Source organism: Rhinopithecus bieti, unplaced genomic scaffold, assembly GCF_001698545.2.
Source record: "Rhinopithecus bieti isolate Rb0 unplaced genomic scaffold, ASM169854v2 scaffold_6907, whole genome shotgun sequence".
In the NCBI taxonomy this organism is placed as follows: domain Eukaryota; kingdom Metazoa; phylum Chordata; class Mammalia; order Primates; family Cercopithecidae; genus Rhinopithecus; species Rhinopithecus bieti.
In genome coordinates this window covers 2397215-2397569 of record NW_016805647.1, presented here as the reverse complement: position 1 = coordinate 2397569, position 355 = coordinate 2397215, and positions in this window count along the sequence as shown.

The window sequence follows — 355 nt, the reverse complement described above, 5'->3', positions numbered from 1 at the left end:
TTTTTTTTTTTTTTTTTTTTTTTTAACCCCAGGAGAGTTTACTAGATGCTGTTGTTTATTTCCCATCTAACATCTCAGGCACCAAGGTATAATCATGTCACACGGCTGTCAGATAATTCAGAAGGTGATTCGAGTCCATCCTCTTACCTTTAAAGAGAACAGCTCCAGAAAATGAGGCTTTGTGACTTGGCTTTGCAATGTATCATGATGCCACACAACTTTTTAAGGGTTAAATGATCTTTGTAGTGACCAATATGAATCATTTCGGCTGTAATTTAATCTTAGTTCCTCCTGCTGTATCTTCAGCAGGCTTAGTGTGACTCACCATTTCAGTCTCACCTTATTCTGTTCTCCT